Consider the following 19659-nt stretch of genomic DNA (forward strand, 5'->3'; position numbering starts at 1 on the left):
TAATATGTATTACATTATACCGAATGCATATATATCCTTTCGTGAGGTGAAATATTTAACAATGTATACTTCTCTGCTGGCAGCTCATGACTTAAATATAGAATGATTCGCGCTTTTTCACATGGAATGGTTCCAAAGTATTTTGTATCGCTATGCAAAACTTTTGGATCAGATGACAGTTACTACGACGTAATCAATTTGAGGAACAATATAGCTACAATGTGGTCTTATGTCATGGTCCTGTACAAAGCTTTCCCTTTTCAGCATACTAATCTGATGTAAATAACTAGGAATATTGCAAAATGCATTGGATTGTCTGCACTTTCTTACCTTGCTGTGCACAAAGACATGTTTCCCATGAGCATCTTAAATGCTCTTTTAATATTTAGCTATTCATTCAATCATTCAGTAAAGAGAGTTTCAAACAGACGAAAGACTATCTTGCATGTTATTTATATGGTGTTTATTATATTCTTAAGGAACACTTTCATTCGTCTTTCGTAACTTGGAAAGATGTTTTACCTGAAAGTTAGCAACTGGTGTTTCTGCAGTTGGAGTTTGTTTATCCAGAACAGTTCCTGTCCAACTTAACTTCAGCAAATTTGGCACATCAATTATATAAAATGTTTATAAAGATCCGAACGATACAATAGTTTGTACATGCATTTTATAAAATGCTAACAGAGGGAGTTGAAAGTATTGAAGTAGTGTGTTGACTTTATAAATAACGTGACCATCAAACTGAAATAACGACGAAGAGTCCGCCTAGCAAGTGAAGAGAGTCCAACTGTCTAGCTTTCTTTTTTCATTTTTTTTGGTATATATATATATATATATATATATATATATATATATATATATATATATATATATATATATAACATATCATCTATATCCCTCTCTCAGATTCTTGTAGCATAAACCTTGCGATCAGCATCAACAGTTTTGCTCATAAACACAGCAAATGTATAGATCAATAGTTTAAAGATGGGAAGCAAACCAGTAAACGACCGCATCAACAGTTTTAACGAGAAGAGCAAAAAAGTCAGGAAATGTTAAGTTCAAGAAAAATAGATAAAATATACTTAAATGAAAGATTCAGATAAGCAGTATTGAAAACAATGAGAACAAGGTTTCTGTTTTGATTTGGTATGCAAAAGAGCTGTAAGAAAATAATGTAAAACTAAAATCCTCCGCAGATAAAAACACATTGATTCCTATCAGCCTTTATTGATCATGTGATAAAAGGAGCATACTCGTTGCATTTGTCAATACAAAAACAAACAAAAAAACATGTTGGTGACTATAGAAACTTTGTTTCTGTTCAGGATTAACTGATTTTAGTCAGTTCTACACGCTTCCTATGTATGCCGTTTCATACGTCTAATCCTTAATTCGAGCCGTATTTTTAAGTAGCAATAGGACCTATTTTTGAAAAGGTGGATATTATCAAGTAAGGTTCGATCTTTTCATACAGACCATGCAACTCTTGACCTTTGCCGCCATAAATTCCGCAGTCATTTGAATTTCTCTCAGATGAATATATTTGTCTATAAACGAGTCTGTGTACATGTTGCTTATTCATGGGTCTTCAGTAATATTATCGTTGGAGAACGTATTCATGCAATGGCTTTTTTTCTGGTTGATTTGTAATGCTATATCTCTATCGTACAAGTTTATAATTTGTCTATTTGCTCCTTATTATCGATTAAAATTGGAACAACGGCTATCTTCCTTGTGATCTGTATATACTTATATCGAAATTGTGTTTTGTCAACACCTGTATAAATATATGCATGTGTGTGTTGGTATCGAACGATATTGAATATGCAATTACTTTGGGTGTGTGCAATTAAGGACAATCTACATTTTGAACATAAATACATTACCTGATAAAGTTTCATCGAAATCGTATCCGATTTTCTCTCTCTCTCTCTCTCTCTCTCTCTCTCTCTCTCTCTCTCCATAAGTAATACAAATAGGTGAAAATCTGAAGATTGAGAAAGGAAACGACGAAAAGGAATTTGGGCTGATAAAAATCTTGAACTTAAACTGATTCATGCAGCATAGTTGTACCTTAATTATTACATGATATTTTATAAATGCAAATATCAGATAGGTGATATGCCTGCATACTTATTAGCTTCGCCCACTCTAGTGAATGGACATATTGACTCATCAGCAGAAGAAATGAACCATGTATAACAGGATAAAAGCAGCATACATTAAAAAGAAATATTAAATAAGAAATACGAATACTTGTATGTCAATTGTTTATGCTCGAATAAACAGTAACACAAGAAAGAGTGAAAACAGCAAGCTTTTAAAAATACAATAATTTATTTCTCTGGAAAATTTCTGTAAAAAAAATGAGAGAAAAACGTGAACTTATGGTTTTGCAGAATCAAATCCAACAACTATCCAAAAATATTCCGAGAATAAAATTTTAGTAGTCCTAATAACAAAATGTTCTACTGATTTCACGTTCGAATCCCGACGAAGAATCCAAGATGGAAGAGGATGACGTATGCTACAATATGAAGTGTTAAAGTCTATAGATCCTTGTAGAAATAAGAATTATCACTCCAGTTTCTGATAGCTGAATAAATTTTTATTTAAAAAACTGCCCTTGTTCCACAATATTACATGAGCACACGTATTGTCCAAAAAAATAACAGAATTAATCCTTTTGAATCCAAGTAATTTGAATTAACTCCAAACCAAGTAACTTGAAAAAACTCCAAACAGCACAACATACAACGAACAGTTTAACGGCCCAACTTCTACTGAGATTAATTCTCCAAAACATGGGTTATATAGGCTTCCTAAAACGTAAACAACGGTCACGTGATCATCTTCTGTAAGTTTATAGAAGCAAGTACTTGTTGCAGATCACGTTTACCCAGTGTGACCCTGACAAACCAATCATATTTACTCTAAGCAATAAATAAAAAAAGTGTTTATATCTTAAAGACAAAGTCCCATCACGACCTTGGAAACAACCAATCATTTTAAAATAAAATATAACTTGTTTACAAAGGTTGCTACAAATTCTGAAACAAGGTCAGAATTTAGATCAACATCTGGTGTTTATAAACTAATAGTCAAGGTCAAACTATTTTCTAAAAAAAACGCATCATTTCTATTGAATCAATTTAAAGTACAAAATCATGTAATGAAAAAAAAATTAAAACTGACAAACAATTAAATTTATATATATATATATATATATAGAGATATATATATATATATATATATATATATATATATATATATATATATATATATATATATATATATATATATATATAAAATCAGATATAATTAAATCAAATATACATAGCAATAAAATTCGCCGTAAATTGCTAAATTAAAGATGAAGTCGGTTTGGTATTTTCAGCGTGATTCAAGTCAAACCTGCGCATTAGCAACCCTTACGAAGCCGCTTCCGTTCCCTGAAGTATTTGTATGTCCTTATAAAACTAGGTAGGTGCCCCGAACTATCTCTATGCCTTTGATGAAGCTGATCATGTACCCGTAATTAGCTTTATGTCATGAAAACGCAGATTATGCACCTTGAACTATAGAAGCTTACTTATCCTGTACTATCGTTATGCCCTGAAGTAGTTGATTACGTAACCGTTACTATCGGTATGCCTTGAAAAAAAATAGTATGTACCCTTAAATATCTTTATGCACTGAAGAAGCAGATTAGGTACCCTTAATTGTATGTATGCCCTATAGAAACTTACGTACCCTTAACTATATGTATGCCCTGAAGTAGTGTATTTCGTGGCCTGAATTATGACACTTAATATTTTCCTCAAATCAAACAGTAAGAGACAAACCAAGAGCTTATTTACAGCTATAACGGAATTTAACGATTGGATTAAGTCTTCACTGCTGAATACAAGTGTGTGTGTGTCAGGTCAGTGTGTGTGTGTGTGTGTGTGTGTGTGTGTGTGTGTGTGTGTATGTGTGTGTGATTGTGTGCATGTGTGTGTGATTTGGATTTTTAACGTAGCTTTAACAATTTTCAGTCATATCACTACGATGTCTGCAGTGTGGCAGTTAATAGTGATGTCTAGCACTGGGGCACCATGCCTCAGACATGTAGCATTATGTCCCACCCAATCACATTATCCTGACACCAGGCCTGAGCAGTCCTAATACTAAACTCTTAATGCTGAGCGCCAAGCGTGGCGGCTGTAAGAACCTGTTTTTATAAGTCTTTGGCAGGACTTGGCCAGGGTTCGAACCCGCGACCTCCCGCATCCTATCCAGACGCTCTGACTACTAGGCCACCGGAACGGTTGCTGAATACAATGAACTCCGTTTAAAAAAATCAGATTTTATTTTTATTTTAATAACGGTATTTGCTTTGAGAAAGCAATGAATATGTGACAGAAAAACAAGATTATTACATGTTTTGCATATAATTTTAAAACATACTGTACTATTATTATAATACTTTCATCATACCGATTGGGTAATGAATTGATGACATTATAACAAATGAACAAACATAAAATGACGCCTGCTTGAAACCAGTCTGCACTTAGTATTTGGCCTAAAATTACCCTAAAATTGTAATTCATGCTTCAAGACACACTCATTAAATTTTTTCACTCCTATAGGTCGGCAGGAAAATGCAATTTTAACAAAAGTCTCAGATACATCGATCATTGACATTTCATTTTGATATAAACATGTTAAACGTTCTATTGACATCCTAGAGGGTGGCGTTTCTTTGAATGATATTTCATATTTTATATACACATCCTGTGAGTGTGGCCTTTCTTGGAATAGTAGATCATACTTTATCTAAACATCCCGTGAGTGTGACCTTTCTGAAATACTAAATTATACTTTATCTAGATGTCAGGTGAGTGTGGTGAGTGTGGTGTTTTTCTGAATAGTAAGTAGTTCATTACCTTATATAAACATCCTGTGAATGTGGTCTTTCTCTAAAGACTAGTTCATACTTTATATTGGCATCCTGTGACTGGCCTTTCTCTAAAACTATTTCATACTTTATATTGACATTATGTCGTGTTGATACTAGCAATTATCTTCATATTGCATCATCCGCGAACATTTTAAAGTAATTTAGTGGTATGTCTATCGGCTGGCAAGCTGCACGATAATGGACCTGTTCGACGACTCCGGCATAACCGTACGTTGAAAGGTATTGGTTAATTCTCTCTCTCTCTCTCTCTCTCTCTCTCTCTCTCTCTCTCTCTCTCTCTCTCGCGCGCGCGCGCGTGCGCGCGCTCTATGTATGTATGTATGTATGTATGTATGGACTGATGACGCAATAATGCGAAACTGAGCACATTCTACGTGTTGGTGTTATATATATATATATATATATATATATATATATATATGATGCAATTCGCTCAGTGGTCAATGGCACAATGGCAGTAGCAATGACAATGCACATTTTGACTGAGAGAGGTAGAAGGAAAGAGGTTGGAACAGATTAATACAAACATTACACGTCAGTTTTCTTCCGAATAATTTATTGATCCTCATAAAAATATATGAGACACGAGCAACACAAATGTAGTTCCAATTCAGGTAAACTACCCAACGATTGATGCTGGAAAGCATGGTTGCTGGTACTAAATCAAAACCATTATATTATACTTTGCGTCACTCGTTGGTAAATTCGTTATCTTGTCCAAGGGGTAGGTGACCTCTGAAAGAAAGTATATAATTCGCATAGATTAGTATCAAATCAGAATTCATAACATCATTTTTCCCTCAAAATGACTCTAAACTGAGGCAAAGCAAACAAAAACATAATTTATTGACTTTATCGAGGAAGACACGGTTATTTTTTTTTTTTTTTTGCAAACTATGGTGAAAATCGAATCATTTTGGTAATATTCACTAAACATATCTGTACTGAGTTCGTATCATGCCTATTAGGAACTTTATGAAAGCTAAAAAGCGCTCTGGCATGTTTTTCAGGGACCGGAGGTGTTAAGGAAGCGCTGTTATATCGGCAATATACTCTCCGGATGTCGATAGACAAAGTCACTACCGTAGTACTGATCACTTAATCTTTTCAGTCTCGTTTCAAGCTGTTTCCAGTGCTATTATTATTATTATTATTATTATTATCATTATTATATATATATATATATATATATATATATATATATATATATATATATATATATATATATATATATATAAGTGAACGTCAAAACAAAACCAGTTCTGGAATCTCAGGAGCCTAATTCCAGGTAAGTTATGGTTATGTATGCAAAATCTTTGAATATCAAAGAAAAAACAATAACTGACGCTTCTGATTAAACGTGTTTGAATTTCTGTTCGTCAGCACTTATTTATGAAAATATTAACACTAAATCAAATGCAAAATTACGTATAGCCAAATATTTCTAGCTGGCAAAGAGTAACCTCGTTCAATCAGACCTCTCAAGTACCTCTACGAGATTTATCAGTCATGCAAGATTATTTTTCAAGAAGCCAATACCTCCCACTCCACAGAGAGATATTTTAGTCTGCCTGAGAGAACATCCGTGTGTATTCAGATTTTGTTTGTGTGATAATGTTTTAAATGACTATTTTAAAGTTTTCATAAAATTTTAACTATATTGGCGATATCTCACCGTCGAATATTGATATTTATCATATACCTATACATTTTCTACCCACGTACGGGTCAGAATTTTAATTATCATTTTCTAAAATAGGAAAAAGAGACTATCGCATTTTGATTCACAGTTACAATACTCTCAAGCCAGGCTTTAGCTACGTTATTCTCAAGGTTTCCCATTTATTATATCAGCTTCTTTAGGGATGGAATGTCAGTGATTGAAAACCTTGCATACCTTTATTTTCCAATAGCTGCTGAGGTTGCGTTGATTATTACTGTCTGTCTATGGGATGATCCATTGAAGATGAGCGGGATGATGACAAGCAGCAACAGGAGAAACATCACTAAATTAGAAAAGATGAGAATATTTCAATTTTATAATGGAGACGGATAAATGTGAAATTATTATTGTGGTTTGTGTTGGAGCTGCTGCTTTAGTGTATGTTCTGTTTTTATCATCATTATTCTATCGTTATTCTTGTATTCAAGGCTATTCATTTTATAAACATTGAGACAGATACCGATGTTAATATAAAAGTTGCAAGTAAATAAAGTTGAATATATTTTGATCGTACTAATCAATATCATCGTCTTCGTGGGATGATTTGTCATCATCTTTGTTGACGACGTTATCGCCATCTTTATAAATCGCCGTTGTCATCAGTATTATCTGATGTACCTATTACTACAACTACTACTTACGACCGCCACCACCGCCAACACTGCTGCTGTAGCCGAGAGCGACTGTGGAGCCCACTGAAAATACCACCAATGCTATACAGATGAACACAGCCCTCATTCTGGAAAAATATAAAGTAAATGTGTAATATATAAATAAGACAGATGACACAGGTAGTTAACTACAGGCATGAGACAGAATACCTGTAAAAAATGAAAAACAAAATCATTTTTAAGTTTACATTATCATTTGCTCACTGTCCACAATCATTTATAGCATATGTTTATATGTATCATTGAAAAAAAAAATGTAACATTATAAATAGCAATGATTGTGTTAATGATCATAACGATAACTAAGATGATATTATTAGTAGTAGTGGTAGCAATAGTCGTCGTCGTCGTAGTAGTAGTAGTAGTAGTAGTAATAGCAGTAGTACTGTGGCAACTCACCTCTAGTCTGGAGTTGATCCTTTGACAACGTACCTCATTTTCCCAGAGCTCTGAAAGATTTTTATACTGCATACTGTAGCATGTGATTGAGATTCGTGTGAATCCTGCTTACGAAATTCGGCCGTTTTGAGGAAGTATACAACCTGGGGTTCGAACAGGAAGAGATATCAATCAATATGTAGTTAATGTCCACTTCCTACGTGATCGTTAAAGTTTCGGCTGTGTTCAATCCCCCCCTCCGCCCCCCAAAAAAAATCAAAAAAAAAATTGGACTTTGTTTACAAGTAGTATCCGCTTTATTGATTTATTACTTCATCCCATCTGTTGATTAATGGAATAACAATGTGGATATTACTGAGGCCAACATTTTTCATTTTCTACGTTTTACCTTCCTGCCAAGATTTAATTTTATTGATTAATGATTCCTAATGATATAATAGTTTTTCGGAAAGTGCATACGCATATTATCTTATTGTTGTTGTTGTTGTTGTTGTAGGGTTTAACGCCATTTTTCAGCACAATATAGGCTATACATATATATATTGGGGGATGGCGTTTTTCAAAACGTACTTAAAAACCTAAAGAATTATCTGCCAAATTTTCATTTTGTTCATGAAAAAATACCAAAACGTTCCGCTGCCTTTAACTCACAGATAGCCCTGGACGAGAATAATTCTTTCCGGCAATTACCAAAAACTAGAATAATGTCTATCATAGATTCGGTTTCATATAAATTTGTAAAGTGGTATAATACTTGTTGAAAATATACCATTTCAAGGAATTTAAGACACCCAATATATTAACGTGCTGTAATCGTGTAGTTAATAAGAACTTTGTTTATATCAGGCCAGGATTGAATTCCCCAATCTTAATCAACACATAAACCGACTCCTCTTCCAGCAACTGCCTTGCCACGTTTTTACAGTTCAGACCTATGCAATAAATCAGTAAAAGGAATAGCTTTAACATCGATAGGGAAGCTATTTGGTCCTTGATATTTATAATAAACGGGGTTCACGCCTAGATTCTACCTGAAGACCCAACAACTAATCTCATAACATCATTGCCACCGAAACATGCCCTAGCACCCACCTGGCTAAAATGTGAAACTGATAATTCAGGAGTTACATCCATTGTTCTTTAATTGTAATATCCAAAAGGGGCTGGGTTTCGAAAGGGTTTAGCTGCTCGACAACACATTAATACTACTAGGTCTGAAATATATGCAAAAACTTTGAAACATGTTTCATATTTTAAACATATTCATTGCAACGTTTCTATAAAGAACCTTATAGATGAAGGGCATTTCTAATTTGGTTCAAATACACTTATAGAGATAAATTTCTTTGTCAGACATTTCCCACAGCAAGAGTATGTCGGCAGGTATATGTACGTTATGTGCGTATGGTTGTGGTGGTGGTGTGTTATATTACGTTTTCATAAAAAGTGCAGACTAAAATTCAAGTAGAAAGAAATTTTACATAAATATTGCGCTTTCTACGCGAAAAGGAATTCTAAAGGCAAGACATCTCATGCCTAGATTGGACGAGATGTTTTTTAATCAACGTTAAAAACGAAATGAAAAATTTTCAAAATCAGGAAATAATGTATGTTTTGGTAAAACTTGAATTTTATGACCGTGTAGTTACAGCCTCTATATAAGCCATGCAAGTTTCCTAACTATATGAAAAGTCACCTCATATTGAAGTATGTGTGCGGTATGTGCGGTATAATACAGGGTTATCTTCACACAATGCTGTGTGCAATATAAAACTGAGGTATGTTCACACAAAGCTGTGTGCGGTATAATACGAGGGTATGTTCACACGAGGTTGTGTGCAGTATAATGCTGAGACATGTTTACACAAGGTTGTGTGTAGTATAATATTGACGTATGTTCACATACCACTATATGGAGTATAAGACTGAGGTATGTTCACACAATGCTGTGTGCAGTATAATATTGAGGTATGTTCACACAAAGCTGTGTGCGGTATAATACGAGGGTAGGTTCACACGAGGTTGTGTGCAGTGTAATGCTGAGATATGTTTACACAAGGTTGTGTGTAGTATAATATTGACGTATGTTCACATACCACTATATGGAGTATAAGACTGAGGTATGTTCACACAATGCTGTGTGCAGTATAATACTGATGTATGTTCACACAAAGCTGTGTGCGGTATAATACGAGGGTATGTTCACACGAGGTTGTGTGCAGTATAATGCTGAGATATGTTTACACAAGGTTGTGTGCAGCATAATATTGACGTATGTTCACATACCACTATATGGAGTATAAGACTGAGGTATGTTCACACAATAATGTGTGCAGTATAATACTGAGGTATGTTCACACAATGATGTGTGCGGTATAATACTGACGTATGTTCACACAAGGTTGTGTGCAATATAAAACTGAGGTATGTTCACACAATGCTGTGTGCGGTATAATACTGAGGTATATTCATATTGAGCTGTGTGCGGTATAATACGAGGGTATGTTCACACAAGGATGTTTGCAGTGTAATACTGAGGTATATTCACACAAGGTTGTGTGCAATATAATAATGGAGCATGTTCACACAAGGCTATTTGCAGATTAATACTGAGGTATGTTCACACAAGTCGTATAGTATGTTAATGTGGTATGTTCACACAAGGCTGTGTGCAGTATCATACAGGAGTGTTCACACAAGACTGGTTACAGTATAGTACTGAGTTATGTTCACAGGAGTTTGTATGCAGTATATACGGGGGTATTTTCACACAAGGTTGTATGCAGTATAATAATGAGGTATGTTCACAAAAGGTTGTATGCAGTTTAATACTTACTGAGTTATGTTCACAGGAGTTTGTATGCAGTATATACGGGGATACTTTCACACACGGTTGTATGCAATATAATAATGAGGTATGTTCACAAAAGGTTGTATGCAGTTTAATATTTATTGAGTTATGTTCACAGGAGGTCGTATGCAGTATATACGGGGGTATTTTCACACACGGTTGTATGTAGTATAATACTGAGTTATGTTCACACACAGCGTGCAGTTTAGTAGTGCATAAAGACACAACGCAAACAGCAGGACCATTTAATATTGCATTTTGTCGGATTTTAATGGTGCTATTAAGGCATTATTGACCATCTAATGCGTTTAATGTCAGTAAGCAGGGTATGCATTGTTAAGATCTGACCCTAATCATAACCATCTCCATGCATAATTACATAATGTGTGTGTTTCATTAAGCAGTTGTACTGCTTCAATCTTGTTTGATATATACATTATCTTTTCTTTGTGGTGACATAAACTTGACATAAAGATTTTTACTGAGTAAAATCAGTTCTCTATACCAAAACAAAATCTGACCCAAAATATTACAATGGAAGAGAAATAGAGTGAGGTTTTATTGGACACTACAACATGGCGTGGAAATATACAAAGCAATACAGATGCTGTGATTCTAACTCAGTTTTGATCGCATCCAAAATTGAGTTAGAATCACTGCATCCGTATTGCTTTGTATGATATTTCCACGCCATGTACTTGGATGACTCCATTTGAATTATATTTTTGGGGATTATTTTCCCTCTGGAAAGCAATTCGAGAAGATGGGTCAGTTGACTGTATGTTAAATGTTTCTCAAAGCAATCCTCAAAAATAAGTACCCCTCTGTGAGACTACGTGCTTCAATATACTTCTACCCTGAATAAGTGCGATATTGCCATGCACATACGAGATTATTTGATGTGTATTTAGTTGCCGTGCATGAAACATTCATTGCGTTTCCACAGGAAACTATATTATATATTTTTTCAACAATTTTGGTTTCAAGGAAAATACAGCAGCGATTTGAAGTGATGAGTCAGATGAATGTGTGTGTGTGTGTGTGTGAGAGAGAGAGAGAGAGAGAGAGAGAGAGAGAGAGCGATTTGGATTCTTAACGTAGCTTTAACAATTTTCTGTCATATCGCTATGATGTATCCAGTTTATAATGACGTAAAGCCTTAGATCATTATTTCGCAGACACATAGCATCATATCCCACCCAATCACATTATTCTGACAACAGGCCGAGCAGTCCTAACATCCTAACATTGACGTAGTAATACTGAATGCCAAGCGAGGGTGGTAACAGTGCGATTTTATAAGTCTTTGGTATGACTCTGCCTGGGTTCGAACCCGCGACCTGCCGCATCCACGGTGGTCGCTCTAACCACTTAGGCAACTAGGGCGGTCTCAGATAAATGCATATAGAAACTAATTTACGTGGATTTCTTATTTGGAAACTATAATATATGTTTTTATTACATCAGTTCTTCTTTGTAGAAATATAGTACCGGCTTCAGACTCGTGTCGGGCAATTGATATGCACTTTTCACGATTTGCAATCAGGAAAATAATATTTTTTTCTAACGTTATGTTTTAACTGTCTGGTTGCTGTTTATTTGCTGTAAGTTCCTCAAGGAAATAACTTAATGCATTACGGGTTGCTTTACAAATATTTTGGTAAGATAATTATTTAGCTTTATTAGTATTAGTATTTGTAGTAGAGGTTGTAGTAGTAGTAGTAGTAGCAATAGTAGTGGTAGTATTTTTAAAGCTGCTGAGTCTTTGCGTTGTTATTTTGCTTTCCGTTGGCTCCAAGATATCGAACTTTTTTTATTTACCATCTACACTCGCTCATAAATTGATCCCAAATGCGAATTGCATAGACCCTGGTATGCCGGCACATTATATTCATTTCTACTTATTTAATTGTTTCCATACATATGCCAAACTAGTATTCTTTGGTGTGAGTTCCTTGGTGTTAAGGGTTATTAAAGTTGACATTGTTCCTTGGTGCTACAAGGGTTATTAATGTTGGCATTGTTCCTTGGTGTTATAAGGGTTATTAATGTTGGCATTGTTCCTTGGTGTTATAAGGGTTATTAATGTTGGCATTGTTCCTTGGTGTTATAAGGCTTATTAATGTTGGCATTGTTTCTTGGTGCTATAAGGGTTATTAATGTTGGCATTGTTCCTTGGTGCTATAAGGGTTATTAATGTTGACATTTTTCTTTGGTGTTATAAGGGTTATTAATGTTGGCATTGTTTCTTGGTGCTATATGGGTTATTAATGTTGGCATTGTTTCTTGGTGCTACAAGGGTTATTAATGTTGGCATTGTTCCTTGGTGCTACAAGGGTTATTACTGTTGGCATTGTTCCTTGGTGCTACAAGGGTTATTAATGTTGGCATTTTTCCTTGGTGTTATAAGGGTTATTAATGTTGGCATTGTTCCTTAGTGTTATAAGGGTTATTAATGTTGGCATTGTTTCTTGGTGCTATAAGGGTTATTAATGTTGGCATTGTTCCTAGGTGCTATAAGGGTTATTAATGTTGGCATTGTTTCTTGGTGTTATAAGGCTTATTAATGTTGGCATTGTTCCTTTCTACCATTATTCATGTGAGTCAAGTCTGGATATTAAATTTATTATGGGTACTTACGCAAAATAACAAAATAAGCATTAAATAACATTACACACTGCATGTAGATGCTGAAAATAATATTGTTTAATCTAATGGAAATAAATGCATTTACAGAGTTATATACAATAAAAAGACCAATGCGTTCATGCTCTCTCTCTCTCTTTCTCTCTCTCTCTCTCTCTCTCTCTCTCTCTCTCTCTCTCTCTCAACAGCTATGAAAATAACACAAGGCAAACATGGTTTTTCCCCGGTCACATCACAGTTCGTTGTCTTTGAAACTGTATTACATTTAGTGCTGAAATCCAAATATGTGCAGTCCTCCATTACCTGTAGCCATAACGTTACATTTAGCCAATATCTAGGTCATTCAGTTGACAGTTCCGTCCCTATCTTCCTGCTATTCCCCTTCCCACATTCCCCATAGCAATCATTTGCTAAAGAGTTGTTATCCAAGTTTAGTAATATGATGTAAAATTACCGGTAAACTGAGGAAGAGAATTATTTGAAGAAATGCGAAATGATGGATTAATATATATATATATATATATATATATATATATATATATATATATATATATATATATATATATATATATATATATATATATATTAGTGTGTTGTCAAATGAAAAGTAGTCTTGTCATGAAAACTTAGAAACGTAGAACAAAGCATAAATAGCCCCTCCTTAACTGAATTTATGGCAACTAATTGAGATTAACACCTTAAAACCGTTAAATATATATACAAGTTAACTAAATGTTCTCATCGATTTCTTTAAGATAACACACGAATAAGGATTTATTTCACACAATACGTCATTTGTCTACTCCAGTAGTGCATATAGCAAAAACATATGTGAAGGGCAAAGAGAAATTTCATCGCTGATCGATACGATCTACGTCATCAAAGTAATTTGGTATTAAATCAACGTCGTTTATATAATTTGGTTATAAATGTTCTGTAAAGCGTTTACGTCAAGTAAAAATCAACATTATATAGAGAAATGATAATTTCTACCCCAACCCATATCTAATCACCACCTATCCCGACCCAAATAGTATATTTGTTTTCAGGGTAGGCCTTAGGCTGATTGGACAGATTTTGTCCACTCGGACCCCGCGTTCACAGGGGCCCCTCTGCGCTGGTAATATTTATAAATATATCTATAGAGAGAAATTACTTTTAAAGCGATGGAAGAAAATTGTAAGTTCAACATCATAAAACTTGTTTAAATGTTTATTTCCAAATGCTGTGTCCACAGGGGGCCGCTAGCGTAAATACAAGGGGCGAGGCTAAATTGATCGGGAACCGCGTTTGCTAAGGTCGGAGCTGTTCTTTGTTTTATTATGCAGCAAAAGAATGCAAGAAAGTGGATGCTAAATAAAACGAAATAAGAACTTCAAACTGTTTCCTAGCCTGTAGAAAACAGTGGCATCTAAGGAACTAAAAACAAAACAATCAAGGAGGTAAATAATCGATTGAGTGTAGTTAACACTTCCCTGAACAAGTGATTTGATTTCTTGAAACGAAGATATTAGACTTTATCGGATGGATAACTAGAAAACTGATGAAATGGTATGCAGAAGGACATATTTTTTTAGATTATTAAAACATACACAAATATTGCGCCACAAAATATTAACGTAACAAATTGATTGTGTTGGGTTTATGCAGATAAAAAAAGAACAATAATTTGCCGAGACCAAATTTAAAAGATGGCCGAAAGAAAACGTTGAGCGGATCTAGAATAATATTGAGGGGAAACAATAATAAAACAACTTTGGAATTCATGAAGAGTGTCGAATATATATATGGATTAAACATTACATGAATATACGATTACAAAAATACTGATGGTAAACCACTGCAACTGGCTTAATAGACCACCGGTAATTAAGTAATTAAATTCATTTAGGAACATAGTTCACATAGTTAATATGCAACGTTAATAATATGTTTGAGAAACATTGCATGTGCGTTGCATAATTTAGTTGACAGACTAAGGGAGATAACTATATTGAGATTTGGTATGATGAACGAGTGATAATGTATGGTTTAGTAATGGAAAAAGTGATCGTTCAACTGGTTATTCCTACTTATTATATTGGATCAGAGGGTAGGACTTGATGGCGGAGAGGGATCCTTTTGGAGTTTGCCTGGTAATTGATCCCAAACCCTGAAGCACGTATCAGAATACCATTTTTTGTATGCAGCAGTACATGGTACATATTGTCCAAATGAAGATTCTTTAATGCCAATCCATTTATTAAAGAGCATGAAAATCTTACTACTCTGTAGACTGGAATTTAGTTCCAGATTGCGAAATATATGGATTACTCTACAGAACCAAGGATTAATAGAAAATGTGGTACGGGGTCCTGGATCTAAAAGGAAATGATTTTCATTTCTGCCCTTCATTGATAATTTATTATCCATATGTTCATTATTCTTCAATTCAGAAAACAGTTTTAGATAATCTTCTAGATAAATGATGTTTGCTGATATCAAGAATACACACTTATGCCCAGTTCTAGATCTGGCCATTATAAGATCACACTGACCTTTCAAGTTACATTATTTATCAAGGAACCAGAAAATAATGTCTTGGTACAAATTAAAGGGAAAGTTTGGAAATAATTGAAGATCTATTACTTTGCTGTATAGTTCCTATTAATCTCATTAGTTTGTAGCTAGCATAATAAACAAATAATTGGTAAAGTTAATACATACAAGTCAAACATGATTTAAGAGAAGCATGTACATTGGGGAGGTATACAGATATTGATAGAAATGGGATGCATTAACTGTCTCTCTGCGAGTCTCTGCCGAGAGATGAGACAAATACTATAAATAATATAACCCCATGACTGGGATTTCATTGTCTCAGTTCAAATCCCAACTAAGACCTTTTTCTTACCCAACTGTGTGTCTTTAAAATTAAAAGCACCTGTCATTATGCAATATAACTTAGCACATTCAACGCATACTATATTCACCAGATACTGTTATTTCCTGTTACGTTTCTACAGGACATTCGGTGTTATAATGTTTTATGATAATCTAAAACATCATCTCGTTAGCATCTAACTATATACGCGGCTTGTTCTCCAGCCCCCACAGCTATTGCTGTTACTTGTAAGCATTGAGTGAAGATGTTTCGAGCCGCGTGCTATTCTTTTCAAAACACAGCGCTTTAATACGAATATGTTAATGAGGTATGTGGTGTGATCTGTCTATTCGACGTATACACGTTCTATGCATGAGAAAATAATATATTAACATATGAGAATTTAGTGATAGTATCATATTTAATCAAATAATACCATATTAAAATAACACGAGCTAATGTTTTAGGAATCATTTTTAACTTTCACCACTTCTAATATGAAAGTGTTCATTGATATCCAGTGATACAGAATTGGGAACAAAGCTCTACTGAAAGGTAAGTTGCAGATCGACTGACCATGTCGTGAACAGAACGTGTCTAACACTGAATGTAATTTATGTCATCACATTGTAGATCCATGGCATTCGTTGTGGGGGAAAACGAACAGCAACCAATCTTCACAGATCTCATTTGACGTAATTTTCACCCTACGTTTCATAAGATGGCTGTAAAATGTAGCTGTTTGGTGAAAACTTTACATTTGCTGAAAAGAGAAAGAAAGAAAGAAAGATGTCACTGGGTCTGAGTGGCTGGAAATGTAAATATATAACATTGTAACGATATGTGCCTGCCTGGTCTCTAATGGATGACCTCAGAGGGTATGTAGGTTTCGCCTTTTATGTTTTGGATAAATCCGTAGATATTGCATCATTAATAGGTCACCGTTCTGACGATATGAGCGGGAAGTGTTATAAACTTCCGTAAGTTTCACATGTGGCATCTGGTTGGGGACAATGGGAATTGAGCATGGGAATGACACTATTGTCTCTGACGGAAATCAAAATGAAATGGGTCTATTGTCTCTAACGAAAACAGTTACTCTCATGTTAAAAGGTCTGACAAATTCTTACTTTGAAATTCTCCATATGTAACAGCAGTCAAAATGTATCCATCATTAGTTCGTGCGTATTGTTATGTATATCGATATCTTTGTCACTTCTGGTACACGATAATACCGATATTCTATTCAGTTGTATTCATGACTATCAATTGTATTGATCCTCCATAAACAATTTAATATGTGGCCTATGGGTATAGATTATATTTTGTATTGAGGTGCTGACAAATTAAACTCATCCTATACATGGAACCTGTTAACAAGATTGGGGTAACAACTCAATGGCTGGTTAGGTCAGGTGGGTTCTAAGAAGAATTAAGTTATTTCTCATTGAATGAGTTAGATCACATGATGCGGGATAATGTGGTATGTAGCGTAACAAACTCTTTAAGGTGCATATAAAATAGAACTGATCAATAAAATTCATTAATTGTTTATATTTATTCTTATTTCAGATTCTTGTTTTATATATGTAAAAATAAGTCTGAAGATGTGTTTAATGTTGTATTTAGATAATCTAAGAAGAGATATGTGTTAGGACTATACATTGGAATTACAAAGTGCTCATAAGTCTATAACATTATTCTGGGACTAGTAAGGAATTATTCAAAGGAGTTCAGGACAGTGCCTTTGTGATACATACATTCGAAAATCTGAAATTCATTCGGAACATTCGATTCTCTTGGACTTGAATATAAATTGAAGGATTATTTTGAATTCAATATATAATATTATAAATTCCTCTTAAAGTTTTGTTGTATAAATTTGATGATTACATTATTTGTTGAGTTTTACTAAACTGGCTGGTTTTGATTCATTTTGTTATTTTGATTATGATCAAAGCGTTGTAAGAGTATATCTCTAGGTAAATAGGTATCTAAACATGTGATAGGTAGGGATGGAGGTATGTAAGTAACTAGGACGGTATGTAGGTAGTCATGGGGTTAATAGGTAGGTGGATAAGTCCAGAGGCGTAGCTGGGGGGGGGGGGGGCAAGTGGGTACATATGTCCCCGGGCGCCAAGGTACAGGGGCGCCAAAATGAGGCTTACAACATTACATTATAATAAGTAAACAAGGGTAATATTCAAAAATGTGATTAAACGGGGAGGGGGCTGGGGCGCCAGTTTTATAGTTTGTCCCCGGGCGCAAAATATCATAGCTACGAATCTGGATAAGTCACACATACAATTTGAGAGATTTTATCCACTACTCATGGCAAACAGATTTCGAAACGCGTGTGTATCAAAGAGAGAAAAAGAGAGCAAAACTTAAAAAACATTCATCACCATCTGTTCTACATAAACGTTTTGAATAAACCCTACTAACTCAAACACATTAATAAAGAGAGAGGACTATAGAGGCAATTTTTAACAAAACCCGAAACTCTATATTAATAAGCTCTGTGTTTGTGTTTTTTGAATATCTTACCCATACTTTTAGCACAGCTAGAAAGAGAAAGAAAATGAAACAGTTACACTTAGACACGGGAAACGCAAGACATTCCAATACACAGTACAAAGGTCCATTTCTTCTTCTTTTACTGTCTATCGTTTTTCAGTTTTCTATTCATTGTAACGGATCCGATGGCTATTTATTCTGCTATTCTTTATTTAAAATTCTTTGCTGGAATATCTTCGTCATTTTCTACTTCTCCTTTTCTCTCGCTTTCCATTGTTCGAGACACTCTCTAGATAAATGACACTGTCTTGATAAGATAATATGTATCGTTATAATTGCATATCCTTTCCTGTGTTTGAGGTGTCTTTTTTCTGGACATACATAAAACGTATCCTGACTTTTATCTTGCGAGGAGTAGTCTGGAGTTTTTTCTGGACATACATAAAACGTATCCTGACTTTTATCTTGCGAGGAGTAGTCTGGAGTTCCTTCAAAAGCATTGTTAGAAGTAATTCGAATGACACTGAAAACCTGTGACCAGAGGTAGCATATATTGTGGATCTTCCATCTGCACGGACTGAAACAGCTTTACTGTATTCTCTTTGGTAGAGAAGATCTATACGGTGCTCAGAGGAGTTTCCATCCTTCAGCTTTAGAATTCTTAGAGTTCTGATTAACAGTCTACACCCCTAGTGTTACTTTCTTCGTGGGGTCTAAAATGCACTCAGCAAAAATCAGAAAGGGTACATGAGCCACGAAATATCTTTAAAGTACTCCTGGAATCACACTACAATTTAAAAAGTAATGAAAAAAGAAAAGATTACTGAAAGCACGTCTAGCAAGAGGGACCAGCCACGGTCTCTTGAGAACATTAAAAGTAATAATGTAGTTGCCAGGGACATTATACAGGGAATGAGGGATTATTGTTTATGAGCGGATCATAAGGCGGTAGGGAAATGGAACAACATGTTTTCTGAATAGTAAGCGTAGGGTGTTGATTGTGCATAACTGGGTACCTAA

At 34.7% G+C, this 19659-nt stretch overlaps 1 long non-coding RNA gene across 1 annotated transcript; it reads right to left on the reverse strand.

Annotated features, from left to right (window-relative positions):
* Positions 1-5558: 5558 nt before the first annotated feature.
* On the reverse strand, positions 5559-7849 carry LOC149779199 (uncharacterized). Its single transcript, XR_016415428.1, has 4 exons — positions 7763-7849; positions 7334-7431; positions 6867-6975; positions 5559-5704 (listed from the first exon to the last, which is right to left on the reverse strand). It is a non-coding gene; the product is annotated as an uncharacterized LOC149779199 (long non-coding RNA).
* Positions 7850-19659: the final 11810 nt, after the last annotated feature.

This window comes from Sinohyriopsis cumingii, chromosome 17, assembly GCF_028554795.1.
Source record: "Sinohyriopsis cumingii isolate HCF-2022 chromosome 17, ASM2855479v2, whole genome shotgun sequence".
NCBI lineage: Eukaryota > Metazoa > Mollusca > Bivalvia > Unionida > Unionidae > Sinohyriopsis > Sinohyriopsis cumingii.